The sequence below is a fragment of the Lepus europaeus genome, chromosome X (assembly GCF_033115175.1).
Source record: "Lepus europaeus isolate LE1 chromosome X, mLepTim1.pri, whole genome shotgun sequence".
NCBI lineage: Eukaryota > Metazoa > Chordata > Mammalia > Lagomorpha > Leporidae > Lepus > Lepus europaeus.
The window spans coordinates 117,774,374-117,796,391 of NC_084850.1; positions in this window are offsets into that span (position 1 = coordinate 117,774,374).

The following is a 22,018-nucleotide window of genomic DNA, read 5'->3' on the forward strand; positions in this document are numbered from 1 at the left end:
GCTAACACACCTAGGCAACCAGTGGAATATGGCCCAAATCTTAGTGGTGGGGAGAGTGAGAGCAGAGGTGAAGTGAGCGAGCAGTGGGGGGGGGGAAGTGCAGCGAGCGGGGGGGGGGGCGGGGGGAGGTGCAGCGAGCGAGCTGGGGGGGGCCGGGGGGAGGTGCAGCGAGCGAGCTGGGGGGGGCCGGGGGGAGGTGCAGCGAGCGAGCTGGGGGGGGCCGGGGGGAGGTGCAGCGAGCGAGCTGGGGGGGGCCGGGGGGAGGTGCAGCGAGCGAGCTGGGGGGGGGCCGGGGGGAGGTGCAGCGAGCGAGCTGGGGGGGGCCGGGGGGAGGTGCAGCGAGCGAGCTGGGGGGGGCCGGGGGGAGGTGCAGCGAGCGAGCTGGGGGGGGCCGGGGGGAGGTGCAGCGAGCGAGCTGGGGGGGGCCGGGGGGAGGTGCAGCGAGCGAGCTGGGGGGGCCGGGGGGAGGTGCAGCGAGTGAGCTGGGGGGGGCCGGGGGGCCGGGGGGAGGTGCAGCGAGCGAGCTGGGGGGGGCCGGGGGGAGGTGCAGCGAGCGAGCTGGGGGGGCCGGGGGGAGGTGCAGCGAGCGAGCTGGGGGGGCCGGGGGGAGGTGCAGCGAGCGAGCTGGGGGGGCCGGGGGGAGGTGCAGCGAGCGAGCTGGGGGGGCCGGGGGGAGGTGCAGCGAGCGAGCTGGGGGGGCCGGGGGGAGGTGCAGCGAGCGAGCTGGGGGGGCCGGGGGGAGGTAGAGAGGGAGCAAGTCAGAGAACAAGGGAGCACACCGAGAGGTAGAGCGAGCAATAGAGTGAGAGTCAGAGAGGGCAGGTGGAGAGCATGAATCTTCCATATTCTTGTTCACTCCGCAAATGGCCGCAAAATCTAGAGCTGGACTAGTCCGAAGCCAGGAACTTCATTCTGGTCTCCCATGTGGGTGTAAAGGCCAAGGAACCTAGGCCAAGCTCCACTGCTTTCCCAGGTGCCTTAGCAGGGAGCTGGATCAGAAGTTAAGCAGCTCGTTATGGAACCGGTGCCCAGGTGAGATTCCAGAGCTTCATGCAGCGGCTTAACCCCCTATGCCATGGGGCTGGCCCCCAAATAAATCTTAAAAATTTAAAAGGATAAATTCATGGCAAAGTTGTACAAGCAGCAGAAGCACCTGCTGGATCAGGCTCGAAAGAGAAGGGTGAAGAGATTCAACCAGTTAGTGTTAAAGTTGGAGATTAAATTGAGAATATGGAAGTACTTAAGTAGTTGTAGATGACAGGTACTTAAAACACACACATCTGTTTCAAAGAGTTAGAGTATCTCCAATCCACTGGTTCACTCCCCAGATGGCTGCAACAGCCAGGGCTGAGCTAAGCCGAAATCAGGAGCTTTGTCCAGGACTCCCACGTGGGCAGTAAGGGCCTAAGCACTTGGGCCATCATCTGCTGCTTTCCTGGGCCATTAGCAGGAAGCTGCATCAGAAGTGGAGCAGCTGGAACTTGAACCGGCACCCATGTGGGATGCCAACATTGCAGGCAGCAGCTTCACTGGCTATGCCATAACGCTGTGCCCCCTGGTATTATTTTTAATTTAGAGACGGTGATGTGCTTGACAAGTACGTGGACTAAAGTAAATTGCTATTGAAATGGTATCACCTGAAGCTGCCCATTTCACTAACGTTCCGAAATCTTTCACTTTGTAAATACTTTCTGTAACTGTTTCACTGTGAACTAGTATCTAAACTTCAAAGTCAACTCAAAACTGGATTACAGATTTAGATGTAAGATCTGACACTGTATAACTCCCAGAAGAAAACATAGGGGAAGATCTTGAGAACAGTTTTTAGCAATGATGTTTTGGTCATGACACCAAAAGCATATGTAACCAAATCCGAAATACACAGGAGGATTACATTGAACTAAAAAAAATTTCAGCAGAGCAAGGAATCATTCCAGAAAATGAAAGGCAACCTATGGATCAGAAAACATTTGTGAGTCACATGTCTCATAAAGGGTTAATGTCCAAAATATTTTTTCAAAGTCCAAAATATATAAAGCACTCACTCATGTAATGACAGCAATAAACTAAATAAACTGATTTTAAAAATAGAGGACTAACACAGATATTCTTCTGAAGAAAAAAATGGCCAAATATATTTTTTAAACATTTATTTGAAAGGCAGAATTAGAAAGAGACTGACAGACACAGAGAATCTTCCACTTGTGAGTTCAGTCTCCAAATGGCCCCTAAATCTGGGGCTAAGCCAGGCCAATGCCAGGAACCTGGAACTAACCTCCAGGTGTCCCATATGGGGGGCAGAGATCCAAGCACTTGGGCCATCCTCTGCTGCTTTCCCAGGTGCGTTAGTAGAGAGCTGGATCAGAAGTAGAGCAGCCAGGACTGCAATCAGGCCTGGAACCTGCTGGCATTGCAGGCTGTGGCTGAACTGGCTGTGCCACAATGCCAGCCCCACAACAAGTAGATTTATTTATTTATCTGAGAGGCAGAAAAAGTTGAGATGTGGGTGTGGGGGTGTGGGAGAGGAAGGAGGGAGAGCGAGCGAGCTTCCATCCATTGGTTATTCCTCAAATGCCCATAGTGGTGGCAGTGGGGCTGTAGCCTGGAATCCGGAACTCAGTCCAAGTCTCCCATTTGGGTGGCAGCAATCCAGTTAGTTGAGCCATCACTGCTCCCTCCCAGGGTGCACATGAACATGAAGCAGAAGCCAGTGCCAGACGTTGAACCTAGGCACTCCAATGTGAAATGCAGGCACTTAACCTCTAGACCAAATGTCTGCCCCTGCCCCAAACAGGTGTGTTTAATTTACTCAACATCACAAGTCAGTACGGGAATACAAATCAAAACCAGTGATGTATCATCTCATACCTGTTAGGATTGCTTTCATCAGACAAGAAATAGCAGATGTTGGCAAGAATATACATTCTCACTGTTGGTGAAAATGTAGATTGGTGCGATTACTACAGAAAACAATGAGAGTGCCTAAAGAAATTAAAAATAGAACTGCTATGTGACCCAGCAATCCCTCCTGTGGGTATATACACAAAGGAAAGGAACTCGCCACCTCATATAGATATCTCCTCTTTCATGTTCATTTGAGCATTATTCTCAACAGCCAAGATATGAAAACTGAAGTGTCTATCAATAAGTGAATGCATAATGAAATTGTGGCATATAGAGATGCACACAAACATGTATAAAAGGAGCATTCTTCAGCCTTCAAAAAGGGAATCCTGCAATTTGTAATAACATGGATGAAACCAGCAGACATCATGCTAAATAAGACACAAAAAGAAAGATACTGCATAATCTCACTTCTACGTGGGATCTCAAAAATTTCAATACATAGAAACTGAGGACAAAACACCAATTGTGAGGAAGCAAAAAGAAATGGGAAAATATAGGCCAAAGGGGACACGAAAAGTGGATTTGGAGTCCTATGCGGGTCAGTATTTGAGTCTGTGTTGCTTACCAGATGTATGAGCGCCCAGAGCATCTTCACTTCAGATGACGGGGAGTTATTTTGTGGTGTTCAAGTCCTCGGTTCTCACTGTCCCATGGGCCCGAGCGTGTCTCATCCTTCCACTTGGTTCAGCTTCAAAACACACAAGAGTCCTCTGGCAAATCTCTTTTGGCTTAAGTTATGTAGCAGTTTTTATTACACAGCAACTGCAGGCCTCACTGGCTTAAAACCAGCATTTATTTAGCTCCTGATAATGTGGGTCAGCTGGATAATTCTGGGCTGGGCCACCGTGGTTGACTTCACCTGGCTTCGCTCATGTATCTATGGTCTGCTGGCAGCTGTATGATCCAGAGGGTGACCTCAGTGAGATGACTGTTGGCTGGGGTGCTGTGGAAGTGACTGGGCCATGTGCTTTCTTATCCTCAGCAGGCCAGCTCAGCTTGTCCATATGGCAATTACAAGGTTCCACCGGCTTCTATAAAGGGCACACCTCAACGTGCGAGCACTTTTCAAGCCTCTGATTGCATCATAGGCTTTAGTATCTTATTGGCTGAAGCAAGTCATGTGGCCAACCCAGATTCACAGGATAGAGAAATAGATTACACCCTGTGGAAAGAAGGAAAGGAGGGGCCGGCGCTGTGGCATAGGGGGTAACGCCGCCACCTGCAGTGCTGGTATCCCATATGGGCACCAGCCTATGAGTGCCTGTTTAAGTCTTGGCTGCTACACTTCCTATACAGCTCCCTGCTAATGCATCTGGGAAAGCAGCAGAAGATGGCCGAAGTCCTGGGGTCCCAGCATCCACGTGGGAAAAACCCAGAGGAAACTCCTGGCTCTTGGCTTTGGCCCAGCCTAGCCCTGGTCATTGCAGCCATTTGGAGAGTGAACCAGAGGATGGAAGACCTCTTTCTCCCTCTCTGCCTCTGCCTCTCCCTCTCTGTAATTCTGGGCATGTATGCAATTAAGCACAGCTTCTAAATTTCTAAATGTCACTGTGGAATAGTGTTTACAATTACGTCTCATGCCACAGGAGTCCTCAATGACCACTCAGGCAAACTTTACTAGAAATACATTTCACGTGTTTTAAGCCAACAGCAACTTCAAAGCCATCTCCTACTGGCAGTTTAACAGGGTAGTTCCATTTCAAAGGACTTTGGGTAGGATATTTAATTAATGATCTCAGAAACATACATTGTACATCATTCTTCTAATTCTCCTGAAACTCATTTATTTGCATATCTTGTCCATAATCCTCTGAAGCTCTTTTTCGCTAGTGGGTGGAGACAGTTCAGTAAACTGTTGGTTGTGGGAAAGACAAGAACAGCTCATCCTGTTGCAACAGAGAGCAGTTCTGACTACTTTGTCACACTTCATGTGACTGTTGCCACAAATGCTGCAGGTTTAGACTTAAAAATCCCTCTGAAAGTGGTAGCAGTGGCTCAGCACATATTAATCTCCCAGCTCAATAAAACAGTCCTATTTCCCCAAGCATTGATGAAGCCATCTGGAGCCCAGAATGACCAGACAAATGGGCAACACTGCTTACTATTGCTTCTCCTCAAGGAACATTAACTCAAATGTCCTTTTAAAGTAAAGCATCTGGGCCAATTTATCACTGTTTAACAATGTGAAGGGGGTTGCATCCTAGCCAGGGTATTGCCCTAACATGCTGAGTATGCATCAAAAAGAAATTCAACAAGAAAACAATGACTGCCAACATTTCTCTTTCCCTAAAATTTAGGACTCTCAATCAGTGTCATATATGGCAAAAAAAAAAAAAAAAACCCAACCTCTGCTTTCATATTTTAGAGTCTTCTTGAAAATTTGAAATAAATTTAGAACTTGTTGCTAGATTAGACTCTACAGAAACAGGTAATTTCATGGCCACGGAGCCTTTCTTTCTATGCTCCTCTGAAACACACATACACACACACACACACACACGTCTAACCAAACTCATTACTGAATGTTGAATGTTGAGAGGGACCTCTTCATCCAGCTTCTGGCCCCTCAGAGTTGATGGTTCCTTCCTTAAGGCCACTACTGTAGCCTAAGGAGTGACATATCAAATGCATGTTCACAAAACTCCATTAGAGTGGCAAGACTGGGGCAGTTAGTTATTGCTGTGTAAAACAAACAACAACAACAAAAAGAACCCAAATATAGAGGCCTAAAAATGCATTTCATTGCTCACGATTCATAGGTAAAGCCCTGAATCCAAGTAGGCATGTGGTACAGGCTTTAAATTGCTGCTTGTGACACCATACCCCATATCGGAGTGCCTAGTTTGAGTCCTGACTACTCCTCTTCCCATCCAGCTTCCTGCTATTGTGCACCCTGGGAGAGAATAGATGATGGCTCAAATGCTTAAGTCTCTGCCACCCATGTGGGAGACCTGGATGGAATTCCTGGATCCGGGCGTTGGTCTGGTTTCAGTTTCGCCCTGTCCTGGCTATTGCAGGTATTTGGGGAGTGTACCCAGCGGATCAAAGAGCTCTCTTTATCTGTCTCTTGGTCTCTCTCTCCCCACCCCCCATCAAATAAAATGAAACATAAAAATAAAAAAGTCCTAAGTCAGTGCACAGAGGACCAGTCAAAAATGTGTGTTCAGAAAGGAGTGTGTACAACTGGGGACCATTACTGCAGCAGTCTACAGTAGAGTTTCCTTGTGAGTTATTTTAAAACTTGTGGGTGGATTTTCTATGGCCTTGGTAATTGTTTTCCATTTGTTTACATTCAAGAGATGACGAGGCTTTAAACAAGGTTAATGAGGACAGTCAGGGAGTCAGCTAATATGTATGTTCTGTTTTGATTTCTTTTATGTTTAAGAACAGCTAACTATAGCTTATGCTCATTTCTCTGCTGGGAAGATGTTAGTGTTCCACAAACCTAGAAAGTTCATCTTGTAGCCTTTACAGAAGTGTTATTTAATTATAACCACAAGGTATTGTGCCAAAGAAACTGTCTACTGTTTAGAGATCCACATCCAGAGGAGTATCCGTTTGCATTTATTTTTTGTTTGCAAATTAGTTCCATATCTACACAAAGCAGAGCATAATTCATGATTATTTCAAGTATAAGGAAAACAACTTTATGTTTTCTTTTTGTCTGTATTCCTATTTATCCCTTCAAAATCCTCTAGTTATTCATTCCAAAAATAGTTATTTGGCTTATTATGTGCCAGGAACAATGCTAAACTCCATGTAAGAGAAGGTTTCTAATTCAAAGCCCCTCCTTATCCGAGACTTATTAATTCCTTATTCACTCAGCAAATGTCTATTGAGTATATTTTGTCTGCTAAGTACAACTGCAACTCTGCATAGCAACAGTGTTCATTCACTCGACAAGTATGTATCGAGTGTCAGTTATGAGACAGGTTCTATGGACCCGGATGGTGCCAGGAGAAATGCAGAAGAGGAGATAGGTTTCAGATTTGAGTGGTGGGAATATGCAGGCTGAGGGACAGGGAGTATGTCAAAGCTGACTTCTAGATCCTCCAAAGTTTTCATGATACATTTATTAAGGTTTCTACCAACTTCATAGAGGTAGAAACAACCCACACTTTTTTGGGAGGATAAAAATTACAAAGGCTTGTGAGGTTGTTCACGTGGTGTGTCAGTTAGCTTTTCCTGTGTAATAAACCACCCCAAAAACAAAACAGTTTCTAATGACAATGTTTGTTTACTCTCAATTCTGAGACTTGGCAATTTGGGTGGTATTCAGATGCGTGGTTCGGCTGCTGCCCCACTCACGTGAGCAGAGTTAGCCGGCAGGGCCCTCAGCTGAGATTGCTTATTGACTGTTCCACGTGCTCTTCCCATCTTCCAGCAGATAAGCCGGGCCTCTTCATGTAATGGTGTCAGAGCTCCAGAGAATAGCAAGAGAAATCCAGCCCCAAAGTGCTGTCATTTCTCCAGCTTTTACTTGCCTCTCATTTACCATTCTCGTTAGATGAAGCAAATCATATAGTGAAGTGCAGTGGCATTGGACATGAAGACCACTTAAGGGGCCTGGTTTGTGGCACAGTGGGTTAAGCCACCGTTTACAATACTGGCATCCCATATTGGACCGCTGATTCAAGTCTTGGCTTGTGCCACTTCCTATCCAGCTCCCTGCTAATGCACCTGGGAAAGCAGCAGAAGATGGCTTGGGCCTTGTCACTCCTAGTTACACCAGGAGTTCTGGGCTCCTGGCTTCAGCCTGACCTAGTCCCAGACATTGTAGCCATTTGGGAAGTGAACCAGCATATGGACGTATTCCTCTCTCCCTGTTTCTCCTTCTCTCTCTGTCACTCTGCCTTTCAAACAAAAACAAGACTGCAGAAGAAAAACCATATGATTATCTCAATAGACGCAGAGAAAGCATTTGATAAAATACAACACCCTTTCATGATGAAAACTCTAAGTAAACTGGGTATGGAAGGAACATTCCTCAATACAATCAAAGCAATATATGAAAAGCACACGGCCAACATCCTATTGAATGGGGAAAAGATGGAAGCATTTCCACTGAGATCTGGTACCAGACAGGGATGCCCACTCTCACCACTGCTATTCAATGTAGTTCTGGAAGTCTTAGCCAGAGCTATTAGGCAAGAAAAAGAAATTAAAGGGATACAAAATGGGAAGGAAGAACTCAAACTATCTCTCTTTGCAGATGATATGATTCTTTATTTAGGGGATCCAAAGAACTCTGCTAAGAGAATATTGGAACAAAGAATAAGCTTTTTAGGCCAGCGCCGTGGCTCAATAGGCTAATCCTCCGCCTTGCGGCACCGGCACACTGGGTTCTAGTCCCGGTCGGGGCGCTGGATTCTGTCCCGGTTGCCCCTCTTCCAGGCCAGCTCTCTGCTATGGCCCGGGAGTGCAGTGGAGGATGGCCCAAGTGCTTGGGCCCTGCACCCCATGAGAGATCAGGATAAGTACCTGGCTCCTGCCTTCGGATCAGCGTGGTGCGCCAGCTGCAACGCGCCGGCCGCAGCGGCCATTGGAGGGTGAACCAACGGCAAAGGAAGACCTTTCTCTCTGTCTCTCTCTCACTATCCACTCTTCCTGTCAAAAATTAAAAAAAAAAAAGAAGAAGTTTTTAAAAAAAAAAACATGGAATCAAACCCAACCTAGCAGGATTTCAAGGCAGGTGAATGAATTGTACATGACCATATACTATCTCACTACCATTTTCGAGTAATATTTCTGATCGTGTACATCACCCGAGTTTTGGCCTCAGAAATGCATGTAGCAGGACACGAGTGGATCAGGATCAGAAGAGAGTCACTGATCATAACAAGTTTGATAGAGCAGTTAAGAGCTTTGGCTTCATAGCCTGACACACATGAGTTTGGCTCTCGGTTCTGTCACTCACTGGCTTTTTGACCTTGGGCAAATCAGTCAGCTTCTGTGAGCTGCCTGTAAGGATGCAGGAAACGTATCTGTTCCTGGGAAAATTCTAGTTCTAAGATCAACCTCCTTGTTTGCCTCACTTCATCCTGCCCATGAAAGCGCTGAAGTTTGCTGCCTGAGGGCAGAACCTGAGCCGCCCCTCTATCCCTTCTCCCCTTACTTACTGCCATTATCTCTTTCCTCTCCTCCCAGTGTAAAGTTCTCAAAGTAGTAAAAGGAAAAAATACAGCAGTAATAAAACACATTTAAGTAACTCAATAAGTTGTCAATGTGGAAATAATAACTAATTTAAATAGTGGTTATGAAAAGCAATGCATGCTGAAGTATGCAAAGCACTTAAGTTGGATATGTAGTAACAATTCAGTAAATATTATTCTTACTGCTTGCCTATCACCTTGCTTGAACACCAACTTATAAATCAGTGGGTCATTAGTTCATATAAAAGCTCTTAGGCCTTTTACTTTGAAGCAAGATATCTAGAGTCAAAATCTAGCTCCTCCTTTGCAAGGACATGCAATATTTTACAGGCTTTGGTAATCTCTTCTATCTCCCAAGAGATTATAAAATGAATGTAGTCTACTTTTATTTCCCAATGTCTACTTTGTGTGGATAACTTACTAAGATCTTGCATCAGGGACTTGCATCCCCTTGGGGGACAAATCCCCTTTAACACAAGAGATTTCTATCTATCTATCTATCTCCACATACATGTATGTGTATATCTGTTTCTACAGATTTCTGTCTCTCCTTGTCTTCTTTTCCTCTTTACATTTCTTGACAGGCCTCTATGGACATTAGACATGGGCATAGGGAATAAAGACCAGAGAATGCAAAGGAGAGAGGAAAAAACCTAGTAATCTCCTTTCCTTTTGTAACTCCTCCTCATCATCACTATTTTCCCTACCTATGAAGTAGTACTACTATTTAATACTTACTGGTCAGTTGCTCTGTGACACCCCATTCAAAGCAATTTGTATTACAATTTCATTTAATCTTCATAACTGTAAGAATTACCAATAATTATTCTCTATTTTCTAGATGAGGGAATGATGCAAACAAGTTAAACAATTAAACAAAGGCCACATAGCGAAATATTGTGGGTCAAACCCAGGCAGATGGTCCAAGATTAATTATTATGTTCTTGTCTCCCATTGTTTTCCTCTGATGTTTTAAAATGTGTTCTCTTTCACTTCAGGATTCCTGCGAGTTGTGATTTGCTTTTCATTCGATGTTGTTTTCTACAGAGTTGTGAGTCTTCACTAAAACTTTTAAAAAGTCAAACAATGCAGATATATAGGTACACATATATCTTTACATATACTTACACATTAGAAGCATAAAGCCCCCTTTCCCATAATCCACCATTAATAGTTTGATAAAGACATTTCTTATGAACCTCAATGGCATTATCCAATTACACCACAATGACCATAATGGGAGAAAACCAGTATCATGGAATTTATAATAACCATTATATGCAGGAACTATGTCCAGAATTGTGCTTCAAGTTCTGGTAATTTCTTTTTTTTTACAGGCAGAGTGGACAGTGAGAGAGAGAGACAGAGAGAAAGGTCTTCCTTTTGCCGTTGGTTCACCCTCCAATGGCCGCCGCGGTAGGCGCGCTGCGGCCGGTGCACCGCGCTGATCCGATGGCAGGAGCCAGGTGCTTCTCCTGGTCTCCCATGGGGTGCAGGGCCCAAGGACTTGGGCCATCCTCCACTGTACTCCCTGGCCACAGCAGAGAGCTGGCCTGGAAGAGGGGCAACCGGGACAGAATCCAGTGCCCCGACCGGGACTAGAACCCGGTGTGCCGGCGCTGCAAGGCGGAAGATTAGCCTAGTGAGCGGCGGCGCCGGCCATGTTCTGGTAATTTCTGTTAAGCTTCTCCTACTTTGCCTCAACCTTTAAAGAGGAAAAGGAAGCAGAAAAGTGAATACAGGTACAACTTTTAGGAGACAAAATGGCTAATAGGCTTTCCTTCAAACCTAACTCCAGTGACCATCCTACACATGTTCAAAACTCATAATCCATTCGTTTATTCATTCATTCATAAATTTACATTCTAAAATACCACTCACAGTCTGCCACAACAGTTTCATGCAGCTAAAGGTAAAAGTCTCAGAATGTTATTCATCCATTCACTTGTCATTTCAGTTGCTCATTTATTCAACAGCTGTGTACTTAGCACCTACCATGTGCAGCACACTCAGAGGTGCTGGAAACTAAACAACAACAACAAACAGACAGGCATTGAGTTGCAGTAGGTTAAGCTGCCACCTGGGAAGTCTGCATGCTATGTGGAAGTGCCAGTTCGAATCCCGCCTGCTCCACTTCTGATCCAGCTTACTGTTAATGTGACTGGGAAGGCAGTGGACAATGGCCCAGGGACTTAGGCCCCTACCTCCCATGTGAAAGAGTTGAATGGAGTTCAAGAAAGAAAGAAAGAAAGAAAGACTTCTTTCTCTCTGTCTCTTCCTCTCTCTGTGTTCCGTTCTTGAAATAAATAAGTAAAATTTAAAAATGAATTTAAAAACAATAAAATCCAGAACCAAATAAGGAAACAGACAGCAAACTCACAGTGTATAAGGTGGTGATGAACGCTGTGGAGGAAAAATACCAGGTTGAAGGGAGAGAGTATTGGGAAAGCTTGTGATTTTGCTGCTCTTGCTTTTTTCCCATTTAAGATATTGTCTATTGTCTCTCCTATACATTTAATGTTTTAGGCTTTTTAATTGTGATATAATTGATATACAGAAAAGTACATAAAATATAAATATGCAGCAAAACAATTGATTTAAAATTTTTAAATTATTTTTTATTTATTTGAGAGACGGAGGGGAGAGAAGACAGACAGACAGACATCTTTCACCTGCTGGTTCACTCCTCAAATGCCCAAAACAGCTGGGGCTGCATCAGGCACAGGCCAGGAGCCCAGAACTCAGTCCTTGTTCTCCCATGTGGGTGGCAGGGACCCGAAGACTTGAACCATCACCTGCTGCTTCCCAGGGTGTGTTTTAGCAGGAAGTCAGAATTGGGAGCACAGATCAGACTACTTCAGGATGTGTCTGAACCATTAGGCCATACACCTGCCCCATTATCTACTGGTTTTTATAAAGTAAGCACCCATGTGCCCACAGCTCCAATCACAGGCTAGAACAACTGACATTACTGCATAACAACAACCCTTCACAGACTTCCAGAAGTAACCACTGTCCTGACTTCTACTTTAATCACTCCCGTGCATTTTTAATAGTATTAGTACCTATATTCTCATATGTTTCCAGCTGTTAGCTCCTTCAGGGCCATCAGTTTTTGAGCTGGGGTCTGGCCACTTCTGTTCAGTGAGGGACTCCTCTAACAGGCAATCTGCACTCCAGAACTTCTAGCTAAGATGGCAGACATTTTCCATCTTCCTATTTTTCTGTGCTCAGTGCCTTGTAATTTATCCTCATCTATCTTCTGGTTTATTAATTAAACTGGAATATTTAATAAGATATGCCCAATCTATAGTTCAATATATCCACTGCATTCTTTTCTAAGATTCATGTATTATTTCTTTGAAAGGCAGAAAGAGACAGAGACAGAGAGAGAGAGAGAGAGAGAGAGAATCTTCCATCCACTGATTCACTCCCCAGATGGCCACAGCAGATGGAGCTGGGCCAGGCTGAAGCCAGGAACCCAGAACTCCATCCAGGTCTCCCATGGGGCAGAGACCCAAGCTCTTGAGCCATTTTCTCTTGCTATTTTCCCAGGTGCATTAGCAGGGGAGCTGAATTGGAAGTGGAGCAGCCAGGACTTGAATTGGCACTCATATGGGATTCTGGCATTTCAGGCAGCCACTTAACTCATTGCACCACAATGATGGCCCCAAGAAACCACTGCATTCTTAATTTTGGTTACTGAATTTTCAATTCTTAGAAATTCAAGTAGGTTTCTCAAATTTACCATGTTGCTTTTTATAGCTTTCTGCCTTCCAAATGCTTTCAGGCTTGTCATTTATTTCTTGGCACTTGTCTCATAATTTCTGAAAGTGCCAAGATATTGTTCAGCTATGATTTCAGCATGTTATCACTCATGATGCCTTGTTTCTTGGTGCTATCTTTGACTCTATACTGGCCACTACCTTTAGACAATCATTTATGATGGCCTCCAAAGGCATAGGAAAGGGTAGCTTTGTGATTGACCTGGTCAACAGCTAGGTGCAGTTCCAGTCCATCAACCAAGTTCAAGGCTGGCTGAGTCCTTGAGGAGCAAATTTGCATGAGGATGGATACACAGCAATAGGCTCTTAGGGGTTCTTAGGGGTTCTTCTTCTTTTCTACTGCTTCTCAGGTCCAAAGTAGCCTTCTCTGTAGTCTCCAGAAATAGGACTTGGAGTTGTAGGTCCAGTTCTTATCCTGGAAGTTCAGTCTTGTTGGAGCCTTGGGTGATACTGGAGAATCTCCTACAAGACCCTCTATCTTTTGAGTACATCCTGGTCTTGGGCTCCTGGATCTGCATCCCAAGTAGAAGCCTGTTTGTCTTTGGTGCTTTAATAGCTCATCTCTCTGAATATTAAAAGTTGTCCTAGGAGTTCACTTACTGTCTTTTTAGTCCCTTAATACTTTTTTTTAAATTTACTTATTTATTTGAAAGTCAAAGTTACAGAAAGAGGGAGAGAGGGAAAGATGGAGAGAGAGAGAGAGAGAGAGAGAGAGAGAGAGAGAGAGAGAGAGAGACTGAGAGAGAGATTGTCTATCCGCTGGTTCACTCCCCAAATGGCCACAATGCCCAGATCTGGGCCAGGCCAAAGCCAGGAGCCAGGAGCCAGGAGCTTCTTCCAGGTCTCCCACGTGTATAGCAGGGACCCAAGCACTTGCGCCATCTTCTGCTGGTTTTCCAGCTGCATTAGCAGGGAGCTGGATGAGAAGTAGGCAGCTGTACCACAGCACGAGTCCTCTCCTTCAATATTTTTAATGTGTTGTTTTGTCATTTTGCAATGAGAAGGTTGATCTGAATAACTTAGTATGGTAGATAAATATGGCCACAAACTACTCCTAGCAAGAGGGCAGCCATTTGATGCAGCAGGTAATACTCTACTTGGGTTGTCCACTCCTAAGTAGGAGTGCCAGGGTTTGACTCTTGGCTTCTCTTCCAATCCAGCTGCCTGCTGATGCCCATTCTGGGACACAGCAGGTGATGGATCAAGTGTTTGGGTTCTTGCCACTCACGTGGGAGACTCAGATTAAGTTGCAGCCTCTTGGCTTCAGCCTGGCCCAGCCCAGGCTGGGCTGTCCAACATAAGCATTTACAGAGTGAACCATCTGGAAGAGTCTGTCTGTCTCTCTCTCCCTCCCTCTCTCCCTCTCTCCCTCTCTCTCACCCTTTCAAAAAAACAAAAGCCATGGAGTCCATTCGCCCTTTCTTTTCATCTAAGCTGGTCTTATGATTTGCTCTGACCAATAAAAAACAATGGAAGTGACATTGGGAGACAGCTAAAGCCAAGGCCTCAAGAGGCCTTACAATTTCTCCTCTTGCTTTCATGGAACCCAGGCACCATGGAAAGATTTTGATGCTATCCCACTGGATAGGTAACATGGTGCTCTGGCCACCAGCCCCAGTACACTGCCAGATGTGTAAGCAAGGTCAAGCAGAGCCAGCCAGCCTCCAGCCAATGGGCCACCAACTGTAAGCCCAGGCACCCCCCAGCAGAACTGCCCTCAGTGAGACCAGGCCACACTGATGGTCTACAGAATTGTGATCAATAAAATGGTTGCTGTTTTAACTCACTTGGTTTTGGGGTTGGCTATTATACAGGAATAGATAACTGATACACCCAGATCAGTATTTACTAAAAATTCTGACTACCCTAAAGCAAAATTTTCATGCCAAAAAATTTTGTTATTCATTATTTTAAGAAAATATTTACATTACTTTTTGTTAACAATCTAAGTATAGCATACTATAACAATCAAATGTTTGATGGAAGAATTGGACTTTTTTCCTTTTTTAAAAAAAATTTGTAGGGGGAGGCACTGTGGCGCAATGGGTTAACACCCTGGCCTGAAGCGCCAGCATTCCATATGGGCACCGGTTCTAGTCCTGGCTGCTCCTCTTCTGATCCAGCTCTCTGCTAATGGCCTGGGAAGGCAGTAGAAGATGGCCCAACTCCCTGGGCCCCTGCACCCATGTGAGAGACCTGGAAGAAGCTCCTGGCTCCTGGTTTTAGGAGCTCCAGCTGTTGCGGCCAATTGGGGAGTGAACCATCGGATGGAAGACTTCTCTCTCTCTGCTTCTCTTCTCTCTGTGTAATTCCCTGACTTTTGAATAAATAAATAAAATCTTTAAAAAAACTGAGAGGCAAAAAGAGAGATAGATGGTAGAGGGAGAGAGAACTCCTATCAACTGGCTTACTACACAAATGATGAAACAGCTGGGGCTGGGGCTGCAACTGGGCCAAGTCAAAGCCAATATCTGGAAACTCAACCCAGGTCTCCAACATGGGTGACAGGGATTCAGTCACTAGAGTCATCACCTACTGTGTTCCAGATTATGCATTAGCAGGAATCAGGCACTTGGATATGATACAAGGGCACCCAAAGTGGCATCTTAATCACTAGGCCAAATGCGTGCCTCCGATTCTTTTCCTTATAATTTCAGAAAAATCTTCCATCATATACGGTTAAAATTGCCAAGTTCATTTGTGTACACCAAAGCATACTAAGTAAAATGGTACCTTTCTTTGTCCAATCCCTTCCCTTAAGGGGACTAAAATTATCTCTGTTAAAGCAATATTTAGAAACAAAACTCATTATTCCTTAACCTAGAAATCTGAGAGCAGAGGAAGAAATAGTACAGCCCTGAGGCCATTCACTTTATTTCAAGTTAACATTCTAGTCACATATTATGGATAAAAACCTTTTTGATGGCTTGCTAAAGAGAGCTCCAAAAAGTGTGGAAGAAAATCTCTTTGACTATACTATCCTTTATGACTGTATATTTTTAGCATCTCTACTACTTGTATAATGCAAAGGGAAATGTTATTACTTTCATAGATAATAATTTGACTTATTCAAATCCAAAGTAGTTTATGATTCTCTTAAAAGTAACATAGTTGGGGCTCGCGCTGTCGCACAGCAGGTTAACACCCTGGCCTGAAGCGCCGGTATCCCATATGAGCGCTGGTTTGAGACCCGGCTGCTCCACTTCCAATCCAGCTCTCTGCTATGGCCTGGGAAAGCTGTAGAAGATGGCCCAAGTCCTTGGGCCCCTGCACCCATGTGGGAGACCTGGAAGAAGCTCCTGGCTCCTGGCTTGGGATCAGCGCAGCTCTGGCCATTGTGGCCAACTGGAGAGTGAACCAGCGGATGGAAGACCTCTCCCTCTCTCTGCCTTTCCTCTCTGTGTAACTCTTTCAAATAAATCTTTTTTAAAAAAAGATGAATTGGGTAACACATTTTAAATACCTATCATAAATTAACACTTTTTGAAAAAGATTTATTTATTTGAAAGGCAGAGTTAGAGAGAGAGAGCGAAAGAGACAGAGAGAGAATGAATGTTGCATCCATTGGTTCACTCCCCAAATGGTTGCAACAGTCAGGGCTGGGCCAGGCTGAAGCCAGGAGACAAGAGCTCCATTTGGGTCTCCTACGTGGGTGGCAGGGTCCACATCACTTGGGCCATCCTCCGCTTCTATTCCAGGTATATTAGCAGGGAGCTGGTTCAGAAGTGGAGCAGTTAGGACTCAAATTGGCACCCATATGGGATGTCAGCATCACAGGTGGTAGCTTAACCCCCTGTGCCACAACACTGGCCCCATGATTTTATCGATCTGAGCATCTTTGTGTATTGTTAGAGATTACTTTTTCTTTATAATTTTCTAGAACAAAATAGGTTAAAGAGAAAATGATAAAATATGGGAGAATTAAGAATAACTTGGTTTGTATTGGGAAAGTAGTGGGGGCACAACTTGGCTTTGGAATTGCTTAATTCTATCATGTCATCCCAAGAGTCAATTGTGAACAAGGTTTTGTTTTTGTTTTTGTTTTTGTTTTTTTTAAGAAAATAGACTGTAACTAAGAATCCGTTTGTAATTAAATTAATTTAGGAACACATATAATGTGTAATTAGCAGAGATTCTAATTGTTAAATGTTGAATTGTAACTAATGAAGGAAATATCTATAAACCAGACTTTTAAGATGAGCTGAGAAGTCTAAGGAAAATCAAACGTGCAGGAAGGTGTAAATGGATTGATGGTTGTAGTTAATTTTTTAGTTTTATTTTCCTAGAATGAAAGCACCTTGTACATCTCCCATGATCACTGCGATGTTTTCATTTAATCATGATTACCAAAACGCAGTACAGTAACAACCTCAGCAATACACGCTGCTCCTGGGAAGGATGCCTGAGAGCTCAATTAAGGAGAGCAGCACCACCTTGTGGTATAATTTGCTTCCTACAATGAACCAGCTTTTTCTTTTTCTTTACTTTTTTTTCTTAAGAATTATTTATTTATTTGAAAGGCAGAGTTACAGAGAGAGGGAGAGACAGAGAGCGAGAGTGAAAGCGAGAGCGAGAGAGAGAGAGAGGTCTTCCATCCTCTGGTTCATTCCCTAGATGGCTGCAATGGCCAGGGCGGGGTCAAACTGAAGTCAGGAGCCTGGAATTTCAAGGTCTCCCATGTGGGTGTCTGAGCCTCAAGCACTTGGGTTATCTTCTGCTGCTATTTCAGGTGCATTATCAGATAGCTGGATTGGAAGTGGAGCAGCCTGGACTTGAACAGGCACCCAGAAAGAATGTTGGCATTGCAGGCGGCAGTTTAACCTTCTGCAGCACCATGCTGGCCCCAAGAAGCCAGCTTTTCAAATGGTAGCCATATCAATAGATTTTATGATCCCTGGCTTTTAGCAAGCTGATAATATAATTTTTAATGTTTTATTATTCACTGTATTTATTTGAAAGGAAGAATGAAAGAGAGAGACACAGAGATTGTCTATCTGTTGATTCACTCCCCAACTGTTCTGCAACAACTGGGACTGGACCAGGTCAAAGTCAGGAACCAGGAATTCCACCCAGGTCTCCCATGCGGGTATCAGGTTCTCAAGTACTTGCGTCATCTTCCACTGCCTCCAAGCGTTCACATTAGCAGGGAGCTCAGTCAGAAGTAGAGGCAATACTTAAGACTACAAGTGACAGATTTACAAAAGATAAGGAAATTTGTATGGCACATATTCCTTCTTTATGACATGAATATAAAATAATTATATTTGAAATATAACAGTTACAATATATAATTATTATCAGGATCTGTAATCTTGTCTACTTTCCTTTTCGTTTCAACTAGGGTGCTGCACTTGGTTTATTTTTTTAAAATTTTGTTTAAGGTATACAAATTTCATCTATTTCATACATATATATTTAGGAACATAGTGATACCTGCCACCTTATGTACCTTAATAAGTTGTGATTGGATATTTGACATATTTCAGCATCTGTCCATGTTGAAAATCACTAAATATTGGCATTCTGATGTCTAAAATATGACTCGCTGTAGAAAGCAATCACTGTTAACTTGGAAGTCCCACGTACTATGATCAAATGAAAGAAAATCTTCACCAGTTCTTTTCTGAGTTGGTGACAGAAATCCTTAACTATAGAGTTGCCCAACATAAGCCGAGAATCTGGGACTGGGTATGGAGTGAGGATTTTCTAAGTTTATAAGGGCAATTGTTCTTTGGGGAGGATCATGTGGTTACCAGCGAGTACAGTTCAACTAGCCAAACATGGTCACTGGCATTACTTAGAAGATGGTCATAAGAAGCAACAGGCTTGAGTATATCAAGCCTGGCATGACATAGGCATGACCGTGCCCAGGCCTGACATACACCTGTGCTTCTCTCTGAGCGGGAGGGAAGGGGGATATGATGTCTCTAAGGAACACCTATATACCCTGCAGCTCTGCCAAATTAGCTCCCGTAACTTTTATTATTCTAGTCTGCAACACACAGAATAGCCCTGGTTCGGTTTATTCTAAATATATATACTTAATAGAAAACATCGAAAAATCTCCCATATACTCACGTGATTATACTGAATAAAAATATGCACTCTGTGGGAGAGGACCAGCCGCCAGGGTGAGGCTCTGCTCTGCCTTCTGCCTTCCAGTCACTTACCACGCCCACCTGTGGGCAGTGATGGGGATGGGCAACACCTGGGTCGCGACCATGCACAACACAGGTGGGGTCCACACAGGCCTGCCTGCCTTCCCTCAGGAAAGAGTTAAAGATCTAACACGAGGCCGGCGCCGTGGCTCAACAGGCTAATCCTCCACCCTGCGGCGCCAGCACACTGGGTTCTAGTCCCGGGCGGGGTGCCGGATTCTGTCCTGGTTGCCCCTCTTCCAGGCCAGCTCTCTGCTGTGGCCCGGGAAGGCAGTGGAGGATGGCCCAAGTCCTGGGGCCCTGCACCCGCATGGGAGACCAGGAGAAGCACCTGGCTCCTGGCTTCGGATCAGCGAGATGTGCTGGCCGCAGCGGCCATTGGAGGGTGAACGAACGGCAAAAAGGAAGACCTTTCTCTCTGTCTCTCTCTGTCTCTCTCACTATCCACTCTGCCTGTCAAAAAAAAAAAAAAAGATCTAACACGAGACATTAACATGAGACATGTGGGGAATGCCCCACTGGTGGGATTACTGTGCTGTCTGAACCCACCCTGAAAATATCAAAAAGCTGTCAGGGTAAGCGTTTGGTCTAGAGGTTAAGGCACCCATACCCCTATGTGAGTGCCTGGGCTAAGTAAATGGCTCCACTCAAGATTCCATCTCCCTGCCTGTGACACCCTGGGACACAGCAGGTGACAGCTCGAGAAGGTGTGCCCCTGTACCCACATGGAAGACCTGGATTGAGTTCCAGGCCCTTGGCTTCAGCCTCACCCAGCTCCGGCCATTGTGGGTGGGCATTTGGGGAGTGAATGAGTACTTGAGAGATCTCTCTTTCTCCTTTCCAACTAAATAAAATTTACTTATTTATTTATTTATTTGAGGGACAGAGTTATAGAGAGACGTAGAGACAAAGAGAGGTCTTCCATGTACTGGTTCACTCCCTAAATGCCCACAATGGCCGGAGCTGGGTCAGGCAGAAGCCAGGAGCCTGGAACTCAATCCAGGTCTCCCACGTGGGTGCTGGGGCACAAGGACTTGGGCCATCTTCCACTGCTTTCCCAGGCCATAGCAGAGAGCTGGATGGAAGTGGAGCAGCTGGGACTCAACCAGCACCCATATGGGATGCCGGCACTACAGGCTGAGGCTTTAATCTACTCTGCACCACAGTGCAAGCCCCAAGTTGTTGTTGTTTTTTAAGGTAGTCACCTTGAGTCACAGCAAGGCAATGGGCTCGTCTGTGTTTCATGGAACTAGTGCCAATATTTAAAATTTGTTTTTAGTTGTTAAATTGAATTTTTGTACGGCACGAACTCCCATTTAAAAAAATCCAGATTTGAGTTTCAAAAGAAAAAAATGTACTCTGAATGTGCTGAGGGGTGAATATGTAGGATACACATATGAGGGCACTTTAAAAAGTCTGCAAAAAGGGCAGGCATTTAGCTTACCATTTAAGATAATAGTTAAGATGCATGTATCTGGGGCTGGCGCTGTGGCTCACTTGGTTAAGCCTCTGCCTGTGGCACTGGCATCCCATTATGGGTGCTGGGTCCCGGTTGCTCCTCTTCCAGTCCAGCTCTCTGCTGTGGCCCGGGAGGGCAGTGGAGGATGGCCCAGGTGCTTGGGCCCCTGCACCCGCATGGGAGACCAGGAAGAGGCACCTGGCACCTGGCTCCTGGCTTCGGATCGGCACAGCGCCGGCTGTGGCAGCCATTTGAGGGGTGAACCACCGGAAGGAAGACCTTTCTCTCTGTCTCTCTCTCACTGTCTATAACTCTACCTGTCAAATAAATAAATAAATAAATAAAAGATGCATGCATCCCATATCAGCGTGCAAGGTTCAATTCCTTGCTCTGGTCCTGATTCCAGCTTCCTGGTAATGTGGACCCTGGGAGGTAGCAGTGATGGCTCAAGGAAGTGGGAGATATGGATTGAGTTTGTGCCTCCAGGTTTTGGCCTGGCCTACACCTGGCTGTTGTGAGCATTTGGGGGTTAATGAGCTGATTGAAGCTGTCTGTCTCCCTCTCAAGTAAAAAAAAAATTCAAAAAGAAAGTTCGTAGAAAATGGAATTAAAGGATTTGGGGTAGGCATTGTGACCCAGCCCATTGTGGCACAGGGATTAAGATTCCACTTGGGATATATGCATCCCATATCAGAGTGCCTGGTTTGAACCCTGCAGCTTACTGCTACAATGTACCCTGGGAGGCATGAGATGTTGGCTCAATTACTTTCAGTTCCTGCCACTCACGTAAGAGATCCGGATGGAATTCTGGGCTGCTGGCTTCGGCAAGACCCAGACCCAGTTGTGGGCATCTGGAGCATGAACCAGTGGATGGGAAATCTCTCTCACACTCTGCCTTTAAAAATAAATAAAAAGAAAATAAAAACTTTAAATAAAAGATAAGTACGTTGGTGCAAAAAAACTGTGAAATCCCTGAATAGTTTTTCATAAAATATGTACTTTGTATGAATATTATATATTACATATATAATGTTATATGTATTATTATGTTATAATAACATTTGGAATTAGAGAACCAACTTAATCTGTGGGATGGATTCATTAACATGACATTGAAAGTCTTGGAAGTTTCCCAACAACTTAGTTTTAGACATTAGTAATTCCTCTTTCTTTAAAATCTATTAAAGCAATATCTAAGATGGCTGAATAGGGAAAAGTTACACTGACTTTAGCCACAGACAGATACCAGAAAAACAAAGGAAGGACCATGTTCCCAAGGGACTTACTGAGAGAAATTTCTGGTGGCGAGTGGACAGTACGGAACAGAGACTCCATGGGGCAGTGAGGAGAGAGGACAGACATACAGCTGCCAGTCGTGTGCTACCAACAACTCTTGCATGTTCATGGCTGGCGCCAAGCTGGGAAGTGCCATCTTCCTAGGCAAGGTGAGAGGAAGGTGCCACAGCCCATGCCACTGGTGGCTTTGACAGAGGGAGAATTCTACAGTCCTCACAGTCTTTGAGTCCGGTCTAGGGATGAGCAACTACTTTACTCCAT